Source organism: Xenopus tropicalis, chromosome 9 (assembly GCF_000004195.4).
Source record: "Xenopus tropicalis strain Nigerian chromosome 9, UCB_Xtro_10.0, whole genome shotgun sequence".
Classification (NCBI taxonomy): domain Eukaryota; kingdom Metazoa; phylum Chordata; class Amphibia; order Anura; family Pipidae; genus Xenopus; species Xenopus tropicalis.
The window spans coordinates 39,127,828-39,151,431 of NC_030685.2; the positions used below are offsets into that span (position 1 = coordinate 39,127,828).

A 23,604-nucleotide genomic window follows, 5' to 3' on the forward strand; every position below is an offset into this window, starting at 1 on the left:
TTTTCCTTGGCTGTGCACCTGAACGCAGCATTGTAGCTTCAGAATGTTATTATGCCGGTGGAAGAAAAGGGAAAAATGAGAATCGATTAAAATGATTTTAAAAACAATTGTCTGAGGATAATAGTGACAAATGGTTATAACACGCATGGACCAATATATTCTCGATAGGTGGATGGTTCCATTCTGAGGTGGAAATGATTAGCCTAAGTCTTCTATTACCAAGGCACCTCTTTCAGAGACAGTTCACACATGGACATTTTGCTAGATGTTTTATCCTTATAAAATGCATTAACTAAATACTCCCATTTTGCATTTGTTTCACTAAAATATTGCACAATGGTTTTAAAATCAAATATTTTATTTCATATGCAGAGAGTGCCTTTTACAGAATGATAATATTATATCATCACCTAACTAAGTAAGGGTCGAACAAGATGGATGTTAGTTATGTGACTGAATAAAATATATCCATAGATTGACCTGTTTGTCTAATTTCTGTCTGTTTAAATGCTTGCTTTAAAATAAAAGTGTGACTATTTATCCACATTTACAAGTAAAATATATAGGTGCCACATCTCTTTAAGCAATCATGTTTCACTATTCCTTATGGCAACGTAGACAATAATCCTGTCTTGTAAAAGATTCATGACACAACTTTGCACTCTCGCCTGCTTGCTTTCTCACAAAAACAGTGCAAATCCCATCAAAAATTTAGCAGAACCCCTGTCTCATCTGTTTAGGCCTGAAGCTAGTTGCGGGGACAACTCATTAGGGACAAGCTCATTAAAACCAGCCCTGGAGCAAAAACAGTTTGCAAACTTCCTCATTTTTATTCACTTTTACCTAACCATTTGAGTTGCTTGTGTTTCCGATATACCAGGCTTTTAATGATTCTGTACAATAAGCAGGGGTCTTTTGAGGAAGATGAAGCTCAGCGGCCAACAAATGCAGTTTCCTTAAAGCTGCCAAAGCTAATGCAGCTGTGATAATTTATACAACTTTTGATAACTAAGTGCCAAATTAACGAAAGACAGAGAAGAAAAGGCACAGACAAATTCAAATGAACACCCTTAAGTAAATATAACATGCTTGCGTCAGCAAACATACAGTACTATCTATCACTTATAAAAATATACTGTACCAGAATAGAAAACTTCACAAATTCAAACACAGTACACTATGAATGTTTGAAAAATATTTGAACAGCATGATTTATAATTCTTATGGTTGTAGGCTTCTACTAAAATTAAATAAATATACTGCATGCTCTGGGTTTCATTAGAAATAATCAGAAACCCAATATGATCTATTTTGGAGCACATAGACCTGCGCCCACCTCTATGAATACAGTGCTGCCTAAATTTAACAGCACTGGAGAGCAATGTAGACTTCCCCCCCCCCCCGTCCTCTAACTTGTGATCATTCACAAGCACAAGCTAGGGAGCTGTATCGGATACTGCCTGCAATGGGAACTGGTACTTACTGCCTGCAATGGGAACTGGTACTTACTGCCTGCAATGGGAACTGGTACTTACTGCCTGCAATGGGAACTGGTACTTACTGCCTACCAAGAACAGGGATTGCACCCTAAGCACTCCTGCAGTTCTGCCAGGGGCATTGTAAATTACCCCTTATGTCTTTTAAAGGGACAGAATACACTTCTTTTTAACATTAACTGAATGAATAGAGCTTGTGCTTAAAATATTTTTTGCTACTTGCTATTCATTTTCAAAGAATTGAAAAACTGAGAATTCAACAGCTGCAAGGAATTTTAAATTTATGTTTGAAAAATCAGGTAGAAATTTTACAAAACATTGATACCCTTTATTTTGAAAAGCTCTAAAAATTTGCACTGCACTTTTAAAAGCCAAAAACCTAACAGAAGTGAATGCTGCCACAACCTCTTCTGATTAGAGATTCCAAACAAACAGGTATTTCACACTGGGTATTCTTCTAAAATTGCTTTCTTTTTATTCCCAGGAACACATCAAGCACTGAGGGGGAATTCATGCAGTATAGATCAGTCAGACATTGACAGCACATCAGACTTTGACAAGCTGCTTGGTGCTGTTTAAATTCTAACTTAGGCCTTGGCCCATCAAGGCCATGGCTATTGAATTATTGACAGACTCTCTCCGTAGTGCAAAGGGAGAGAGTGCTGTAGTCTCAGTTCAATAAAGATGAAATGGAAACTATCTCTGAAGCTTATGTAAGCACGTTAAAAGAGTTTTAATGGGCTAGTAAAAAATTCAATAAGAGAATGCATTAGACTGATTAGATATGCTGTGGTTAAATTGCAAGATGCAAACGCAAACCTATTACACATAACAATATCTATGTATAGATGTTTTAGATATCCCTGGAAATATTGGAGAAAGACTTTTGCAGCTCAAGGGGTCTCAAATATGTTTTTAGGGCTGTGATGGCCCTAAAAACCCGAAACAAAAAAAAAAGCCCAAAAGACCTCTCATTTAAAGGATAGATACATGAGATATACAGAGACAGACAGAGAAAGAGAAAGACATAGATATTTATTGTAGATAGGGTTTAATAAAATGTGAGCTGAAGAATGATGAAGAAATCCTTCCAGATTTATATTTTCACAGTTCCTAAACACTTTCCTAAATATCAGGGAAGTGTTTAACAAATTTATTCATTCATTAAACAGATCAATGTTTCAATTTGTGACAATGTGTTTAACTGTTTTGAGCAAACAATCACCATTCTCTTCTATAGAGTGTTTTAAATTGCTACTGACAGCTTCCTAGCAAAATCCAACATGTTTCTGCCCAAACATCTAACCCACATTCCCCCAGCATTATATACCTCACATGTCTTAAGTGTCCTATGTTAAAGATCCTTCAATAAGGTAGATTAATATTTTCATTTGTAATCCAAATATGGAAGAATCACACAACTCAGCATGACCAAATGGGTGGCCTCTACCACTGGGCTGGGCCAGCATGGGGGCATGATGTTGATGCCTAAACATCCTCAGTAATACTAGCACATCCCTGCAGATTTTTATAGGAATGTTTCAATTGATTTAAGATCAGCAAATCCTTAACCCCTGACAATAATGCAATGTAAGTTTATCAGGGGGAGGGCAATTCATTTGGAAGAGCTCTTTTCTGCTCTTAAGTGAATTGTTGAAGCATTGAGCTAAATCTGAAAGGTTTGTTTTTTTACCGAGCAGTAACCATTATGACTGATCAGATGGGATAAAGGCAGGTCTAAACAAAATAAGTATGGCAGATATAGTATGAGACCACTTCAATATTTCGACTGATGCAAACATATACAAACATTCTTTTTGCTAACCACCCCAATAGTTCTACCTGAGACAAATCTCCAGATGATTTCATATCATACCCATATTATTTGAGATAATACTCCAAATTATCAAATGGGAACAGGCAGGATTACTAGGATTTTAGCATTTTTTAAATAGTGATTAGGAGTTTATTATATGTATGATATATGACCCACATAATAATTGGTTCTAAAAGACTTATAGTCATGTCCTGGTTAAAGTATGATTCTCCATGAATCATCAGCCTGGGATAAACTAAATGCCAAATACAGGAACTTTTGCAAAAGCATTTAACCAGTTTGGACCAGCTACTATATAGAATTTCCCCTCTATTCCCTATTTTGCTGTTCTTATCTTTGTTTCAAACAATGTTCTAAATATCTCCAAAAAGAGTTAATATATGAGACTGTATGATAATACACTCAAACCTATATGTTACACTAATCTGGATATATATTTTCTAGATAAATGTGCAGCAAAGGCCATTCTGCAAGTTAATATATAATGCTACAGTGGGAGATTCATATTAAAAAGTTCTGCTATCTTACATAATCTCTTTTCTCCTTCAAATTTATACCTGCCAAGCTTCACTTGCATTTAAATAACTGATGTCAAATAAACAACATGCTGAAAGTTCCATGTTAGGACTATAATTTAAAATACAATGAGGAAGACATCAACCGTCGCATTGACATGCACAAAATTACTCTATGTGGACTTTTAAAAAGCATTCTAAAAGCTTCAAAGTAAAACTGTATTTTAAATGAATGTGAAATAAAGATAGTTGTCTTTTTAAGCAATTTGTTTAATATGACCCCCATTTTTTATACTATCACTTCCAATGTGCTGCTCCTTGTCAAGGCACAAAAAGATTCTAGCAGTACAGCTAAATCTGTGTTCATTTGCTTTCTGTTCAATTCTTTTTGGTACATCAAGCATTATGAGAAAATCAAAGATGCTTCTCAGGGGCTGTAAGAGTAGCACTAATCTCCAGACCAATATTTAGAAGGCAGCTTAGCCTTCTCCAGCTTGAATTATTTCCAACAGATTTGACTTTCTCTAATTACAGCTTTTATGTTATCAAAGCCATTTATATGTTACCATGAAACATTTCATATTGCAAATACATAGAAATATGCTGAGTTTATACTCCCCAGTTGATTAAAAAATGCTCCTCTTTGCTGTATCTCTAATTAGAAAATCACACTGCACAAAAAGCACCAATCTTTGAACATTAAAACCACAGTGTCCTTTTGCTTATTTTGGAATAATTTCCTTGCACGGGACACCATGGGGCTGCTGTTGCTCACTGAAGAATTATATTAGCAGCAATTTTCCTGTTTGTGTGTATTACAGCTTGCTCATTTAATTTTAAATACTGCATCTAGAATGAGCATTTTGGAATGTATTTATAAATGATGAAAATAAACAGCAGAATGGCTGCTAACCAGGTGCATTTCACTGGGATTTTATGATGCACAACAGATTAAGTTGGTAATTTCATGATACTATGACTGAATGATTTTTTTTTTCTAAACACTGAGTTTGGCTTTTTATTTTACTTAAAAGAATAGCTTGATATGTCAAGAGAGATATTTTAGTGAGACAAAAAGTAAAATGTTATGTACAGCACAAGGCTTGAATACCCAATACTACTGGTATTTGGGTAATTGGTATTTACTTTGTTTGAAAGTAAAAATTGGATTTCATGCTATTGTTGATTAATAGATGGTACAAACATGGTGTCTGACATTACATCACCCATCTTATTATTCACAAGGGTAACAACCAGAGAAGCTGTATGCTTTGGGTAAAGGACAGTAGGATATTCTCTGCAGACTCCATGGCCAAGAAAGCAGAGAAGCATGTTTATGAATTTTAGTGTTTCCAAGGAAACAGGAACAGAGTGATGACAATTGAGAGTTATTTTATGTGCATTGTAGGTGTTTTATTTTCCCTTCCTGTGTTATCCTGCTTCTGTATAAACAGAACTATTAAGTTCTCAAAATTATATTGTATTCTCAGGAATTTTTCCTTAAAGATTTTGTAAGGGGCACACTTTATCTTTGAGGTCCTAAGTTCAATTCTGTGGGGTCCTCTTGTGACCTGCACATAAGCATAGGACCCTACATAAGAATCACACACTTACCAGTGAATGGTTACACCTCAGTATTACAAATAGCACCCATACTATCTTTAAAATAGTTTGTGTAAAACATATTTCTCCTTTTTATCAAGCCAATCTTAATTAGATCAAAAATTAATTTAAATAGAAATGATACATGTGATACTTGGAAATGGTAAAGCATACAAGATGTTTGGTGCTTATCTAGATAGAATGTTCCCTGGTATTTATTGTTAGTCAGGAATGTACTCAAATTCTAACATGCTAGAGAGGCCAAGAGGGGTTCTAACTGAATATTTATTAATTGCTTGTAATTACTTTGTATTATAGTTAGACTAGCCCTCGGTTACTAAGGGTACACTCAGTATTCTTTTCCTAACACTTTCCTATTTACCTATCTTTAGTTACTCATGTTTTTATTCCTTTATCTTGGCTACAGTCTTTTGCCTTTCTCTACAGTCTCTCTCCTCCCAACCCTTCTCTGTTCTCTTGTGCTAAAACCTGTTTCCTGTTTTACCACTTCCCACTTTTACTTCTCTTTTACTTTTCTCTCAAAGTCTCCTCTCTCTTTTTACCAAAGGAAGTGGCATGACAATTCTGCCATCTACACCAATCAAGTGTCTTCCAAGCCTGCATCTATATTTATATTGTTATCAACAGCAATTGACATTTCTTATCCTCACTAGACTTTCCATTCTCTCAATCTATTTTCATTTTTTGCCCATCCTCTATCTTCTTTGAACTCCAATTGACTTTGCTTCTGCTCTACATGCTGAACTGAGTGAGATACTACTCACTCATTCACTTACTTGTTAAAACAGAAAAACATTCAGCTAATAAACTGTAGCTCTCAACATGTAGACAGACCATGGGAGTTGTAGCTCATCAACGTTTGAAAGGCTATAGGTTGCTCTGTTTAGAGAAAGCTTTGTGGATGTGATTCAGTGAATTGATACTTAGTGAACAAACATGTCCAATCTCCAGCTGTTGTTGTAAATATGACTCCCTTTATCCACTTTTAGCCTTCAGCTGTCTGAGGTAGAGAAAGAGAGTAGTTTAATATCACCTGTATAAAACATAACTAGAATTCAGTGTCTATGGCAAGTTAATTGTTATAGGTTTCAATTCTCTTGGCAGAAGATTGTGCAGCACAAAGTGCCTGAGACACTATTGCTGTTCAAACCCTGAAGTGTGAAAATGCCACTGCAGTTTATATCGATGCTAGTATCCCTCGTGAAATACCTGCCCACAGGCAATAATACACGGAGAATACATGCATTAGGCCCTTTCCCTAAAGATTAATATTCTAATGCAGTGACATGCACAAGCATTAAATATACAGACCAGACTGGAAGGTCAATTGAATCTCCCACCGGGAAACCCCTCTGGGTTAACACTACCCGCAAACTTAAAGTGAATACAAAATACAAACTTCCATCAAGCTTCTGTTCATAACTTTACATTTCATCTTGTTTGTTCAGTATCAATGACTATATTTTTAGTTAAAAGGTCTACAAATGCATAGGTATTTGTAACATTCTATTATGAGATTCCTGTAGCTTGCAGTACTTCTGTTTTTTATTTTGCTTTAGCTCTGTGCTGAGGTAGAAAATTGCATTATTACTGCCTTTCACAGTGACTAGATAACTTTGAATTTAATCTGCTAGGAGAAGGTGAGCAACTAGACAAAGCTGCATTGATTCAGTGGCCACTGCCTAACATGCCACATCATTAGATGTAAGCTGACAACAGAGAACTCCCTTGTAATTGTCTCCTGTGAGCTGCAATCATAAGCAAATTGCTAGCAAGATTTAAGTGAGGAAACTAATGGGATCAGCACCAGGAAGAGAAAAAAAATGCAGTCTGTGAGTGATCATGACTCTAATGACTAAATAGGTAAACAGATGGCTAATTGTGTCTTCATAACATTCATTTATTATATATTGCCATAATCCTATTAATTTAGTGCATCTAGATACTTCTTATTGCAAAATGAAGTACAGAGGAATCAAGCAATTTACCTTTACTTTGCTCTTGCTTTTGGATACTGTTAGATATCTGATGCACCAACAGCAATTTACTGTGCAGCTCTATAAGGCAGCCATAGCTTATGGAATAAAGATGTGTCAGATTGGAAAGCACTTCTGCAATCTACATGATATGGCGCCACATGGAAAAAATAACATATCCCACAAGTACATTGCTTGTAACTATGAACTGACCTTCATCTACTAGTACAAGTATTTGACCCCTTTGTATTTCCACTGAAAATGAAACCATTGTATTCTAAATAATCTGTGGAGGAACTGTAGATATTGCAATTTATGGCTGCAAGCAGTTCAAGGGGAAGTATATCACCATGAGTTTTAAAACAAAATTAACCCCAACGCTAAAAAATTGATAAAGAATCTCTCATCACACTACATAGCTCGTAAGGGGGTGGAAATAGGGGGGCTGGGTTGCTTAATTTTAGGGTAATTTCTAGCTATGGCCACAAGGTGGAGCTAGTGGGACACACAAAATGGTTCTAGTTGTAAGTATATATATATATATAGGGGCCTCTAGAGGGAGATAGTGAGTGTTTGGAAAGTCCCAGAGGGAGGAGTTAAAAAGGATATAAATGGAGGGGAGTGGCAGAGGAAGAAGTCAATGCGTCTTGGGAAACAGGCACAGGCAGGAAGTCATCTGACCAGCAGAAGGGACTGAAACAGGAAGAGGTAGGCAAACTTGCTAGTGAGGGCCTAGCTTGTGTTATAGCACACTTTAGTGGTGTGAGGGAGCCGAGGTTAGTGAGAATGGGCAGCTAAAAAGCCCCACCAATGAGTGAGTGGGAGTAGCTTCCCAGCAGGTACCCTGCCAGTCAGGGTTGAAGTGGATAGTGAGGGTGTAGGAAGGCCTACTGGGATTCTGCAAGTAGTGATGAACAGTGTTTGGATTCCACTGCAGTGCACCTGGCAAGGCTGTTGTTTTGGGCTAAGCCTGTGGAAAGGATTATTCAACCTGACTGTTACACCAATCCGGCATGGGTAAACTATAAACTGTATCCTGTTTTGTTATGATCTGTGTGCCTGTGGTTGAAGAACAAGTACTCTATAGGTGTGAACTTTGGTGAAGAAAGAAATAAAAAGCATTTATTGTTACAACTCCCAGCACCCTACGTGTTTCCCAGTGTAGGTGACATGGTTAAAGGGTAATTACTGCCTAGAAGCTGTACAGAAACGTTGGCTACCCTATTCAAGAGGGATGAGCAGGGGTGGGTACCACCAGAAGATGCACCTCTTGGCTCTGTATGGTGTACATCAAGACAGATTTTATATCCAGCATTAGTTGCACAGCTCAGCCATTCTCTGAAATCCTTCAGTAAATGACCACTAAGGGCTGTGACCTGGCTTTTGCCCAGGGAAAAACATAATTACCCCTCTAGTATGCCACGTCCTATTATGTCTTGAGAAGACTTTTATTTTTAACCTTTAATTACAACTTGTTTCATTTACTTCATTTAATTAACTTCTTTACTACACTTATCCATCTTATTTTCTCCCATTACATTATACTGCAACTGCACAGAATGAAGTCTCAAAGGGCATTACTCTAGTCTAATCCTCTTTGATCTCTCTGCTGCTTTTGATATAGTAAATCACCAGCTTCTCTGTGACTAGCTGCTCTTTTTGGCTTATAAGATACAGTTCTCTCCAGGCAAAGGCAACTAATCACTTGCTTTTCTTAAATGAAAAATCTGTGTCACTTTAACTGCATGTTGTTCTTGGGCCACCATTCTTCACACTATAACCTGTCATTAGAACTAATTTACCAACAATGGGTCAATTTGCACCTGTACAGTATCCCTTGACAACAATTTTGTGCTGCAGCTAGAAAAATAAGAGCAAACATTTGATTGGTTGTCATGGGTTACTACCCAGGGGATGATAGCTCACCCCCGATGGCTCTGTTTTCATCTTCTTTGGATTAACCTTACACTAAGAGCTACTGCTTAAAGTGGACCTGTCACCCAGACATGAAAAGCTGTATAATAAAAGTCCTTTTCAAATTAAACATAAAACCAAAATTCATTTTTATATTACCACATTCAAACCCATTATAAATGCATTTAAAAATCCCAGCTGTCAATCATATACTGCCTGCCCCACCTCTATGCCTTTGGCATAGAGGCGGGGCAGACAATTACTTAAACTTTAGAGTCAGCACTCACATTCTCCCTACCTTCTCACCATCTAATTGTGCAGCCAGTGCATGGGCATCAGGTCCCCCATTATGGAACATACACAAGATTTTGGAGTAATACAAAGCTTGCCTTAATAACAGTGCCCACAAAATGGCAGCTGCCTGCTGGCTGTGATTTTATATTCCCAAGACTGAAGGAAACAAGATTTACAGTATATCATTTATATAGTATGTGAAGTTAATTTTGCTTAACAAACACAATAGAAAAGAAATTGGAATTATTTCTTAGGTGACAGGTCCCCTTTAACCGCTCTATATTCCCTTCCATCTTTCCCCAAAAAAAAGCCTCTCTTAGTTGTAGTCAAGTATGACAGTAAAGTGTGATAACTACTTGCAGAATATACCAGAATGAAGACTTATCCAAGATCATAGTCTGACAACAATGGGTCAGGACATAAATAGGTGTGTAAACAGCTATAAGTTACTCAAATGTAAAAAATAACAGCTAAGTTAGGAGGATAGGCTAGGCATGAGTCAGTTTATTTGATCTTAACCCATGAGAGATAACTAAAATCCCTAGGTACAGGTATTGGACCCATTATTCAGAATGCTCAGGACCTGGGGGTTTCTGGATAAGGGGGTCTTTCTGTAATTCGGATCTCCTACCTAAAGTCTGCTAAAACATTATTTAAACAGTAATTAAACCCAAAAGGATTGTTTTGCCTCCAATAAGGATTAATTATATGAGAATTGTTTGCTTATAATGGAGTCTATGAGAGATGTCCTTTCCGTAATTCGGAACTTTGTGGATTATGGGTTTCCGGATAAGGGGTTCGATACCTGTATAGCAATAACTTTTTTTGAGTATTAAACACAACTGAGCAAAGCATATACGTTTCTCAACCTCTCTTATAAATGTCTCACATACATGCCTAAAATACTTTGGCAGGGTATTAGTGAATATATGTAATAATTTCTTAAACTTCTATTTCTTAAATTTCTAAAAATCCAAAACACCCACTTTTCAAACTTTTTATCAATGTATGTTCTGCAACTACTAGTTATTGCTAGTTAATTACTGTGAAACTTAACGCCTCCCTGGAGTGCACTGAAAAGAATAATGAAAGCGCAGTGGGACTCGGGAGCTAGTTATATACGAATGACCCCCCCACGCTGCACTTAAAGGGTTAACTCACCGGTGTAGTTTTCCCGCGCAGTACAAGGAGGTTGGGAAGTCCACCCCTTGGTTTACTTCCTGCCCCTCCTCTTCAGCCTGGCTCTTCATCCCGCGCTGCGCTTCTCTCCCCCACTGCTGTGACCGAAGCCGCATCTCCCTCCCTCCCACCCTGTTCTGACCTCAAATTGTCAATAAATGTTTGTTAAATTAAATTTTTATATATATATATATATGTACACATGCATATAATCTATAAACCGTGGTTCGTTATACTTGTTTGTAATCTTGTCACAGCATATGGCAGGTGATAGTCCTTGGCCAGTTAATTTCTGGTGTTAATTGATGTCTGTTACATGCCCGCTGCATTCACAGTGGCCAGCATTAGGTTATAAAACAGCTATAAGTTCATTAAGATGTGTTGGTACATGTGGAAAAACAGATGACAAGGACTAAGGAGGAAGTGTTTTTTTCTAATAAAGCTGTGGCCGACCTGCACCCCACTCATGTGTCCTGGTGTTCTTTATGCTGGTTCATTTATACAAGTTTCGGGGGGGAGGGAATAAGTCTCCACAGTCAGGAGTAGTCGTTACTAAACAAAATTGCAGCTGGTGATTGTCTGTGGTGACAAGGTGGAGTTTGCAGTCGGGTTTTTTTAAAGTATGTGATTGCCCTAGAGTTTTCAGGGAAATGGTAATTTTCAGAACGGTAGTTTAAAGAAAGTAATGGTTACGTGCGTAATAGCATGCGCTAATATCGCGTGCTACAAAATAATGGATAATATATTGCATTAAAAATATGCAATCGTAACATAAATAACAATGAAATCACTTCTTAATTCAGACAAGTGTCCTTTTAGTGAATCAATCTGAACTGAAGCTATCTTCAGTTTCCATCACTGGGGCATAAACGCTTCCTGAATCTAAACTAGTAAAAAAACAAATATTAACTTATTATAACTAGTTCTTTGTAATTGTTTACTAAATCCTCAAGGGAAAAAAAAAATCTCATTTACACCTTAATATGTTATTGTTTTGTGGCATATAGAAAATAATGTCTTTGTGTGAAAATGTATCCAATGCACAATGAACAGGAACACAATAAGGCATATATGGACCAGAATTCTGAATCTTTAATGCCTGTTTCCCATCTCCTGCCACAAGCTAATGCAGTAGACTGACTGCAGATGTGCCTTTGTACACTCATATGATAATGCCATGCATTATGCTTTTGATCACCCCTTCTGTCTTCAAAACCTTCAGAGTCACAGACTCATTAAAGAACAGAGAGATCAAACAGCTGCTCATGTAACAGCTGAGGTAATTTCGCTACACATTTTCTTTCCAATTTATTTTTTCATTTACATTATTTGTTCTTTTGAATACCTACATATGTGAGCTTGATTTGCTATATTAGTCTATAGAGTTTGAAGATACATTAATCTCACTTTTCTTTCATCATATCTATCATTATATCATTATGTCACTGCAAGCTCATGTTCATCTGAAATGAGATTATGATACATACAAAATGAGTGTGTGTATGAACATTCTCACACACATACACAACTGTGATTTGCATCATCAAAACATTGATGGAAATTAAACTGTGCATAAGAAACTGCAAGGCACACGAGGCTTATTTACTAAAAAAAATTCAGCAAATATCACACAAGATCCTATAATCTTAGCAATGTAAATCTTTACTGATATTTATAATGCAGGTGTGGTAAAAACCCTAATATGAAGTACCATAAATGGCCATTTACTAGGGATACACAGAATTCACTATTTTAGGATTCGTCCGAACCCTGAAACCTTTCAAAAAGATATGGCTGAATACCGAACAGAATCCAAATTCCAATTTGCATATGAAAATCAGGAGACAAAAGGGTTAAAGACAATCGTGCATGCAAAAAATGTTCAATTTCTGTGTTTATGTGACAAAAAGTTTTAAGAATTTTACTGAATCCTGCTGAAAAAGGTTGAAAAGAGGCCATTGTGACGCAAGGTACTCCAGATGTTAGCTACTGCTATCAATTCCAAACACTCACAACTTGTATATTGTAGAAGTCTCTGTGGGTTGTACTTTTACTTTGTGACACCCCAGTACAAAGTTGGTAACATACTATCTTTCAATTTTTACCAGTGATAAGCAAATCTGTCCCGTTTCGCAAAACACAAAAAAAAAATTGTTGTGCGCAACATATCAAAAAAATGCAGCATGCAACAATGTTTTTGTAAGCGCATCATTTTTTACACGTGCAACAATTTTTTTTTTACGTGGGCCACAATTTTGGCATGCACCGAATTTTAACACTGCAAATTTCGTTGCCCGTTTTGTGATAGGCGAAAATTCACTGCAAATCCATGCCTGGCGAATTGTTTCGCCTTTCACTATTTTTGACCCATAAGTTTATATAATGTATTACAGGTATGGGATCTATTAACCAAAATGTTTTCCGCATAAGGAATCTTTCTGTAACTTGGATCATCATACCTTAAGCCTACTAAAAAAATATTTAAACATTAATTAAACTCAGTAAGATTGTTTTGTCTTCAATATGGAGTAATTATATCTTAGTTGGGATCAAGAATACAGTACTCTTTTATTATTAAAGAGAAAAAGTACAACGGATCTCATACCTGTACTAACAAGAGCTGCAACCTCTTGTTGCATCAGTAAAGAGGTTAAAACTTAGCATCCAAGATCATAATTAAAGGGCGTTATTTTTATTTATCTATATATCATGATGGAAAACCAAGAAAGCAATTAGCAATTTTTTGTTTCCCTATTAAAATGGTTGATTTGAAGTGCTACTGATATTTTTTTTAACTATTAAAGATGAATAGCTCCTGTTTTTTCCTGATTGAAAAAAAATGCTTCTAATATCCATTAATTGTACATTAGCAGAATGAAGCTGTGAGAACATGTGAGAAGTGCAACTGTGAAATCATAGCAATGGGAGAGAAGTGATCTCCAGTATTATTAATAGATCAGCAGTGCAGCTAGTATAGCAGGGCAAATACAAAATGCAAATGAAATGTATGTACATGGTACTTTATAAATAGTGTATCCTGAAATGTTGATGTAAACAGATTGTTTTTTTGTGCCACTAAATCCAATAGTTAAAAGTATTTAATTTATCTAATTAGCATTTAAAATGATGTAAAGAACTGTATGTTAAGGAGACATTGATTAAAAAAAGCATTTCTCGTCTAGAGCTACTTTAACCAAGAATACACTGAATTATTCTTCTTTGTGGCTCTTAAAGACTTTTACACATACTCATTTTCTAGAACAACTGGTTATACCACAAAAAGCGAAACCAAGTCACCTACACTGTACAATGTCTGTGACAAACGCGTGTTATTACTTCCGTCTATGAACGGAAACTGAACACATGACCTTGTCAGCCAATCAGAATTGTATTTTTTCAATCACAAAAGTATTAATATCCTTTAAACAATATTGCAGATATACTTAAAACATTTTTTCTTACTACATTAAGGACATATTAAACATAAAGAGTATAGAAAAGTATCCGTCCAAGTAAATCAGTTCCGTCCAATGTTCTCTTTTTTTTGTAAATGATATCCCAGCACATCAATAAATGCTGTGTGCAAACTGCAAATTAAAAAAAAGAATGTCTGCAATGTGCTGAAATAGCAATTCTTTAAATTCCCAATTACAATGTATTGCACCCAGTTTAGCATTGTCAGGGTGCCAGTGCAGTAAAATTCCAACTGCTGCTGATAGGTCATTATTTAGTAACTGTAACAGCACTTGAATATAAACGCAACTGTGACCAAGCATTTCACATTCTTTCTTTCCAGTGCTGCCGGTGTCTAACATTGCTAATATGAAATGTACACACTCACCACACTGTGAAGTACGTATGCCCCCTGCGAGGTTGGCTGGCCACGAGACAGTGTTAGTGGCTACTAGGTAGCTCCATAGAAAATGAATAGATGAAGAAAGCATTTACAAAAAACACGGGTGATGTGCGCATGAGAAAGAAAGAGGGATGGGAAATTAATAATCCAACAGGCAGGTTCTCTCAGTGTTATTAATCATGCTGTTTCTCACTAGCTAGAGAGGAGCAGAGATTTGCACATGAGTATGGGAGGGGAGAAGACATCATTGGCCGGCTGTGCTCATTCCTATACATCACAGCCAATCCTTCTTTCTTGCCTTTAGGTATAAATATGGTATATCTGTGAAGCAGTTACAATACCCTGGAAGATGAAAAAGCATGCTCTCAGGCTACGTAATGCTTCTGTCCAGTTAATGCACTATAAACTTTATTTGAGCTGATTTCTCATTTGATACCCTTGTGACAGGGTCAGTGAACGGCATGCTATTCCATCCCAAATCATGCCATAATCGAATTGCTGCCTATTTCCCAAACCTATAATGAAAAAGGCAACCGAAATAATGCAGGTAATGTTGCCAGCCTCCCATTACTGTCGTACATTATTACTGCCGATTGCTTGCCTCCATTTCCCCAGTATTCTAACAATGAATATATTTCACAGCTCACTTGCTTTACTGTGTGGGTGGTATGGCATAGACACCTACATGATATGAAAGAGAATCTAAAACAATAGGGTTTTGTCTGTGAAAGGAATCTAGCAGGCTGCTGATAAAAAAGGCAATTTTGTCAGTGTGATATCCCTAGTGTGTTTGTTTGGAGTTGGGGGGGGGGCTGCTGTGAAAATTTCAAGTAACACACTGTTTTTTAGGGGGGTTTTTTGGACAAATACATATCTCCATTGTTAATTTGTTCCACTTACAATAGTTTTCACTACCTAAACCATAAAATTGTTAATGCACTCATATACTGAAGGCTTTAATAACTCTGGAGTTAACCCTTTGTTTTCTAGCTGAGTGTAATAACAGCATAGTAACAATAATGACTTGAGTACAAACACTGTTCAGTTCATTTACTAATAGCAGACAAATTTTCACTAGTGCAGTAGCCCATAGCAACCACTCTAATTAGCCTTGATTACTCTGCCACAGGTACGATAATGAAGGAGGATCACAAACGTATTGCTGTGGGGTTACTGAGCAAGGGCAACTTTACCTTCTGCTAATAAATGAGTCATGTTGTACACAGGACAGCACTTCTCAATATATGTTATTATTAACCTTTTAAATTCTGGTTAAATGCAACGGCATCTCCTGCACACACAGTTCCAAAAGTAGGCCACAGGCAGAATGTTCTCTGCAGTTATTTAGTCACAGAGGGGTTAAATAAATACTTAAATGTTTTGTTCTATATTTCAAAATCAGAATAATTTCTAAAAATATTTGCCATATGTTTTTAGACACACATAAAAGTAGTTAGGTGGATTTGTTTTATATTCATGATGTAAGACTTTGCTAAATAAAAACGCAAAGATTCATACGGAGACTGATTTTTATTGTTGAAAAATGTATAAACAGCATATATTAACCACACTCCAATAGCCAAAATGTCTTACAGCAAATTCAGATGCTCCAAAATTCAGTTTTATTACCAGTACTTCAATAATGGTTTACAAATTGCTCACAAAGTGAAGCACAAAAAAAAAATCTGTGATCCAACAGAACTAAACTCTAATTTCAGCTGTTACATTGGAGCTAAACCAAAAAAACAAATAGATGTAAGCATACTGAGTACTTTTGTGAATCATTTCGCAATTTAGATAATCTATTTTTAGCAGTTTTTAGGGAATTATCAGTTTTAGGCTGCTAGCACCAGGCTTTTTGCTCAACTGCTTTTAGCAACTTTGCAATTGGTCTTCTTTTTTTCATATCGTTTTTGAATTCTTTGCCTTTTTCTTCTACATCTTTCCAGCTTTCAATTGGGGGTCACTGACCCCAGCAGCAAAAAAAATTGCTCTATGAGCTTAGGGTAAGGCCACATGAGGCAGGCACAATTAGAAGATTTTTCAAGTGTACAGGGGAATTAAACATCCTAATGTCCATTATCTTGATTTTTCGAATAGCTGTTTGTCAACTATGAATTTTATTATATATTATAATATTTTATATATATCTTAGTGATACAAAGGTTTAAAATAATAACCATATGCATATTTTGCCATGGTTCTGTCTTTAAATAGTCAGTTCCAATTAGTCTGCACTTCATACAGTCATGCACAAATCACTAATTTCTTTAGTTTGTGCATCTGACTGTCAGAGAGGTCCTACAAATGCCCCACCCATAGTGTGACATTTATGCTCCCATGCTAATATCATTTGAGTACTTGAAAACGAATTACTTTAAATTAAAGGAAAGCAATAACCCCAGGTCTCTATAAAATGTATAAATAAATCATTTTCATAAAATAAACCATTTTTATAAAAATATAGTGTTTAGTAGTATGTACCATTGGTTAATCCTAAATAGAAAATTGCCATTTTAAAAAGTAAGGGTTGCCCCCTGGGATCATACAATTCACAGTTCACAAAAATGCACACATACATGTTAGGTCACATGAGCCAATTAATGGACAAAGTTGGGCCTTTTACTTCCACGGTTCTTCCTGAGCTGCATTATTTCTGGTTAGGTTATCTTTGAGGGAGCACGCAGACCATCACAAAATGATGGCTCAAGGTAAAAGATGTACATCTATGACATATATAGTTTAACCAGATCACATGCACCCAAACTTGTCCCTTGAACTGTAAGATGAACGACAATACCCTTGAATGTGTATACAGTATATATATACTGGAAGCTGGAAAGATGTATATATATATAGATATATAGCGAACCCAGGGTGGCACTCTGCTTCAGCTCTTAGCTCGGGTGCAATGTAAATGATTTAAACATCCAAAAAAGACCAGCAACACCGAGTTATATTCCAAAAACAATCAATTGTGTATTAAAAACGCATGAACAGCCTGTTCATGCGTTTTTTATACACAATTGATGGTTTTTGGAATATAACTCGGTGTTGCTGGTCTTTTTTGGATATATATATATATATACACACAGGTAAAGGACCTGTTATCCAGAATGCTCAGGACCAAGGGTATTTCGGATAAGGGGTCTTTCCGTAATTTGGATTTTAATACCTTTAGTCTGCTAAAAAATCAATAAAACATGAATTAAACCCAATAGGATTATTTTGTATTCAGTAAGGATTAATTATATCTTAGTTGGATCAAATACAAAGCACTGTTTTATTTTTACAGAGAAAAAGGAAATCAATTTTAAAAATCTGAATTATTTGATTAAAATGGAGTCTATGGGAGACAGGCTTTCCTGTAATTCAGAGCTTTTGATATCGGGTTGCCGGATAAGGGATCCCTTACCTGTATATATATATATATATATATATATATATATATATATTCGTTTGGTAAGATACTTTAATTGGTCACTTAATATGATATAAACTATTTGTTGGTTAAGTATTCTGGGGGTATAGTTTTCCATTAAAGGGGACCCGTCACCCTAAGAAATAATTACAAATTGTTTTCTATTGTGTTTGTCAACCAAAATAAACTTCAGTTACACTATATTAATTATTTTAAACTTATTTCCTTCAGCACTGGAATTCACAATTTCAGAAAACAGGCAGGCTCCATTTTGTGGACGAGATGGTGAGAAGGGAGGGGGAAAGTGAGAAGTGCAGTGACTTCTAAGAAGTTCTGAATTGAAAGTGAAAGTAACTGTCTGCCCCACCCCTATGCTTAAGGCATAGAGGCGAGTCAGGCATTATAGAATTGACAGCTGGGACTTTTAAATGCTTATATAATGGTTATAGATGTGTTAATAAAAAAATGACTTTGGGTTTCATGTTTAATATAAAAAAAAGGGCTTTTATTATACAGCTTTTTATGTCTGGGTGACAGGCCCACTTTAACACATTTTCCTAATTTACTTTTTTCCAAGATTGTACCCTATTTTTTTCTGGTCACCTGTAAAATGAGGGTTCTATTTAAAAGAATAGTTCACCCTTAAATTAAAGAGGACATATACCCTTGCTCACAGGGCATTTCTGAGCACTTTTGTAATTGGCAGTATTTTTTTTAGATTTCATGATCTTAGCAGTTTTTAGTCTATTGCCAACATAAATGATTAACCAAAGTGCCCTTCTCAAAAGCTTAATTTACTGAAGCAGAAAGCATCTCCTGAGGCTTTTCTACTCAAAATCTTAATTTACTATCGCTCCTATTACACTGAGCATTAGAATTGAGGAACATTGGGAGATGCATTCTGCTTCAATAAATGAATCTGTTTTGCTAGCTCTTGTCGGGTAATCACCTCAGACTTTGGCATGAATACCGTACTTATATTGTGCCAGAAAGTCAATTGTCTGTTTGCAGATTTTCAGTTTATCAGTGTGTTTATATATTTTTATATCCAACATCTATTTTTAAATTCAATATGCACAATTTATTTTGCAGAAAAAAAAGTAGGCAAAAGCTATATAAAATGCACACAGAGGAAAAATTCTTTGCATAAAGAAATAATTATTTGCATTGCAATTTGTTTTCTATTAATGGTTTTTATTACATTCCCCCTATAGAGTTTTAGTTTGCTTAACACCTTGATAGAACTGTAAATATTGCTTATAATGCTAAGACTAGAATAGTTCAAAAAAAGAGAGAGATTTTTGCTGTTGCTGTAACTCTGTTGTTAAACAATTATTCTTTTTTATCCAACAGAGTTTCGTGATTGTTGACAATAGTCACAGGGAGCACATACTGTATTCTTTCTGTTTGATTGAAAAGGATACAGTATATCTCATTCACTATGCAGGGTCATGCTGATTCAGCTTTGCAGTGCTTTGTACATGGTGAGAAGAGAATTACTAATCAAAGTGTTCCAACTTCAAAAAATAGTATAAGACATAAGCGAACATAGGGTGATCTGTTAAAAAACTGTAAGGGTTAAACTATGATTTAGGACAGTGGTTCATATTTGCATGGGATAATGCTGAACACTCTAAGGATGCAAACTGTGTAAAAAACCCCCACAAGCCGTAAATTGCAGTGTTAAACATAGCGTATTTATCAAGCTATTCATTTTTCTGCACAAGTATATGACATAACATTCCAATGTAAAAGGCAGCAGTTGCTTGAGAAGTCCGTGTAAAAATGGTAGGCATGTATAGTCAATTATAGGCATTATTTACATTTTTTTCAATGCTTGACATTACTTGTCCAATGAGTTTCTTCCCATTAACTTGTGTTAAGTCATTAATATTATGGTTTAAAATAACAATGTGAAAAATGTCCAATATGGCAATTGTGCTGAGTAAAAGAAAATAAACTTTGTAAATCTCCTGTGTATTTTACACTGCTTGTTACATCATTTTTTTGAAACACATTAAAGTCAATGGGTAATTTTTTGCAGAGACTTTTTTCCTTTATGTTCGAGTCTTTTGTGGCCATTGGAGTCTATGGGTGTTTTTTTTCAGTGAAACCTTGTGAAAAATATCAATAAATTTAAAAGCTTTTATGCTTAAGTAGGAACTTACCAGTGGGGTGGCAGTAAATCTTTTAATACAGTACCACATAAACATTTGCTTTTAAGAATAAGGTCTGTTGGTCTTTCATAGGCTGTTTGTACACTGATAAAACAGCATAAAGGTGGCCATACACAGGCATTACAAAGCACTGATCTCCAGTGCTCAAAAGAGATATTAATGAAACAGAAAAATCCAAAGTTGAGCCACAAAACTGATAAGGGGTATGGAAGTTCAAAGATATTAGGAAAGTCCAAGTTGTTTATGTTTTTACTGGAAAAAGGTTCTTAAGGGTAATGATAAGATGATAAGATAGCTATGTAAAGATATACAAGAGGAGGACAACACAATACACTTTCTGATGATTAAACCACTAGATGCTTTTAGCAGATGCAAGGCCATCCATTCAGAATATAAGGAAGTAGTGATGAGCAAGTTTTCCGGCAGACAAGGATTCGCAGCGAAATTCCACATTTCGCCATTGGCCAATTGCTTTGTGAAACTGCCCAGGTACAGGCACACACAGCTGACATCTGCCAACAAACGCAAAGTCTTGTATTACTTGACTGATATTGTCTGTGTGCTCTCCACCTGTGGTTTTTAATAAGACGGAGAGAAGCAGATCCCCCTAATGAGCATCTCCATATAGCTGCACTGACAATCTCAGCTTCCGTATGTGTGCAACTGTCACTATGATAACAAAATGGCCTGAAAGATAAGTAATTATTATAAGTTTCAGGGTCAGTGGCTTCAAACAAAAAGGTATATTGTTTAACTGGAAGCTGCAATAAAGCATAATAAATGTATTTGTCCAGTAGTGATGAGCAAATCTGTTACCTTTTGCTACACCAGAAAATCCGTGAAACAACAGAAAAATGCACAAAACGGCAAAAAAAAAAATTTGCACAACTTTTTTGTTATGTGCCCACACCTATTTTGACACTGCTGTGCCCATTTTGATGCATCCGCATTTTTTTTTATGCATTTTTTTGAATACATTTAATCTTAGCTGAAACTGATTCTATTTCTTAAAGGGGATCTAAACCCAAAAAATGAAGGGATGTAAATCCCCTTTGTGCAAGTTCAGGAAGAAGCTCTATAAAGCTGTTTCTGGCCAGATAGCACTAAGACATCGTAAAACTACTGTTTTAATATGAAGACTGATTCATCTCAACTATCTAAACAACACATAAAATTGAAAAATATTTCACATAGAAAACTTTACATTTTATATATTTGGGATGTTATCAAAAACTGATTTGCACATGCAAACATACTATTATGCTATAGTTTATGCTAAGAATTTACCAATATATCTGGACCTTATTCTGACAATGTTTTAAAACGTACAGAGAAATAGACTGGTACTGAAATATGAGGATATTTCACACAGTATTGTGCCATAAAGTATGGAGAACATCTATTGTATGTAAAGAAGGTTGCTATAAAAAATAAATAAGAATCATGCTGGATGTAATTGAAGCTGCACATTTTACCCAACTTCTGCATTTCTAGCAATTACTGCTATTTATCAAAGAGCGGATAACATAAAACCTGGCAGCATAAAAACAAATTTCACTAAGTCTGAAAAAATAGTGGAATATCATCAGAAAGAGGGGAAAAGACACAAATAATAAATAATTCAATATTCCTGCAAAAAGCTCTTGCAGAAGAGGCCTGAGCTGATTCAAACATCAGAAATAAGGCTGACAAGAGGTATATTGATTTAGACAATTCTATCATTATTATTCTAGCCTGAGTCCTTCAGGAAAGATGCTCCTTTGGCCCTGTTTTATTGCAGAATCTACAAACCTTCCTCTTACACTCTTTTCCTTTGAACTTTGCATCACTTCTGCAATTCAATCAAAACTCTTAGTGTTAGATGATAAACATGATTTTTTTTGCATTCCTTGAATTGCATAATTTCCATACCTTAATAATGCCACATATAATGATATGTTTATTTACAAAAGATAATGTTTACAGGCTTGTACTTTCATGGGTGTCATGAAGCCACTAAGCTACTACTTATATGTATATTAAATCCTATTTTAGTGATGGAAAGTACAGATTTTATTCTATAAAAGTCCATATTAAAGAGTCTTAAAACCAAATCAGTTATGCATTTTTTTCTGTAGCTTTATTTAATCTTTCCCCCTAGTATCTTTACACTTTGGGTTGACTTTTAATTCAATGTTGACTGTACTGTGACCATGCCATATAAGCAAATTTGTGGATATTATCACATATAAGTACATTTGAATTACTTATAAACTTTCCCCCATAAAATCAGACTTAAAACAGGTATTCTTCCTTTACACATTTCTTCAGTTCAATAAACTGTTTTTTTATGTTTCAGAGCTATGAATCCTAGTGGATTTTGTGCACTTTCAGAACGTTGTATTGTGAATTGTATGTCCCATGTGTAATTTATTTAATATTTTTCTTTAGTGTTCACCACTTTAGGTGGTTGCTGAAAAGTTGACTGCATTTGTTTGAAAGCTGACTCTCTTTTTTTTTTTTTTTTAAATGGCTTCTTAACTTTTTGGGCAAAAGAGAACAACAGCTTTCTTCAAACTAGGAACTGACATCCACGTTTTGGGGTCCTACATGTTCTTAAAACTTTGAATGAGTGTTTGAGAATGCAGTGATTTTACATATCTATAACCTTGATATAATTAGCGCTGCCTAACCAAATAATAGGTCCCTAAGTGGGGTGGGGTGATATAGAATTGCAAAAACCATTGACCTAAGGACAATGGCATGATTTGCATGCTGAAATTCTCCTAGTTAAAAATACTTGTATTAGGGGGCGCTAGTGCGCAGCATCGAAATACCACTCCCATTTGACTAAATTTGGCAGGTTATTTAAAGTTTGAATACATTTCTGGGAGTTTTGGGGTCCTGTTTTATGCGTTATTGCCGTTTTGCTGAAAAAGGTGAAATTATCCTTTAAGCTGCAAGTCTCAGTTCCCATGAGAAAGGGCATAGAACATTTATTAACAGAATTTCCTTACTGGCCTCCTTACACTTGGTGAGATGGCACTCAAGGTTCTTTCAAACAGGGACTAGCTAGCCCCTATGCTTTATTATGCCAATCAACACAAGATAGAGGGGATTATAAACAGTTCCAAATACCAGTCAATATTGGCACAAAACCTTCAGGCTTCTGCTAGAAAGCTGAACATGAGGAGGAACTTTATCTTTTAGCATGACAATGACCCAAAGCATACATCCAAATCAACAAAGGCATGGCTTCACTGGAAGAAGATTTAAGTTTTGGAATGGCCCAGCCAGAGCCCAGACCTGAATCCGTCTGTGGGGTGATCTGAAGAGG

General features: G+C 35.8%; 1 protein-coding gene across 3 annotated transcripts in view; it reads right to left on the bottom strand.

The window, feature by feature from the left end:
• Positions 1-23,604, bottom strand: part of rbfox1 (RNA binding fox-1 homolog 1) — a 362,503-nt gene that overhangs the window by 209,329 nt on the left and 129,570 nt on the right. The window contains exon 1 of one of the 3 annotated variants that reach the window (XM_012971419.2): positions 14,676-14,858. The exons of the other annotated variants lie outside the window; for them this stretch is intronic. The gene's annotated coding sequence lies outside the window, so the exon portion shown is untranslated. Of the gene's footprint in view, positions 1-14,675; positions 14,859-23,604 lie in introns of those variants that run through there. 3 annotated transcript variants of the gene reach the window in all.